Source organism: Charadrius vociferus, unplaced genomic scaffold, assembly GCF_000708025.1.
Source record: "Charadrius vociferus isolate BGI_N301 unplaced genomic scaffold, ASM70802v2 scaffold266, whole genome shotgun sequence".
NCBI lineage: Eukaryota > Metazoa > Chordata > Aves > Charadriiformes > Charadriidae > Charadrius > Charadrius vociferus.
In genome coordinates, this window is record NW_009649114.1 from 1906922 (window position 1) to 1907231 (window position 310).

Below are 310 nucleotides of genomic sequence, written 5' to 3' on the forward strand. Positions count from 1 at the left end.
GCGGGCCCTGCTCCCCTCTCTCTCCCGGGGCTGCCGCATCCCCCATCCCCACTGGGGTGCCCATTGCAGGGGCAGAGCCCCCCCAGCTCTGGTGCGGCTCATCCCACCTCCAGCAACAGGAGGAGATAAATAACCGGAGAAGTCGCCTTCCTCGCAGGGTCCCCCCTCCCCGGGGAGCGAGGGATGCAGCCGGGGACCGCCGGCGAGGGCTACGTAAGTCACTCTCCGCTTTCTTGGTGCCAGAAACTAATTATAAAGAGAGCATTAAAATTGTCTTTAGCGGCTGGGGGGGTCTCTTCCTTTTTTTTCC

The 310-nt window shown here is 61.9% G+C and overlaps 1 protein-coding gene across 1 annotated transcript in view; it reads left to right on the plus strand.

Annotated features, from left to right (window-relative positions):
- Positions 1-310, plus strand: part of PIK3C2B (phosphatidylinositol-4-phosphate 3-kinase, catalytic subunit type 2 beta) — a 22400-nt gene that overhangs the window by 7637 nt on the left and 14453 nt on the right. The gene's annotated exons all lie outside the window — the stretch shown is intronic.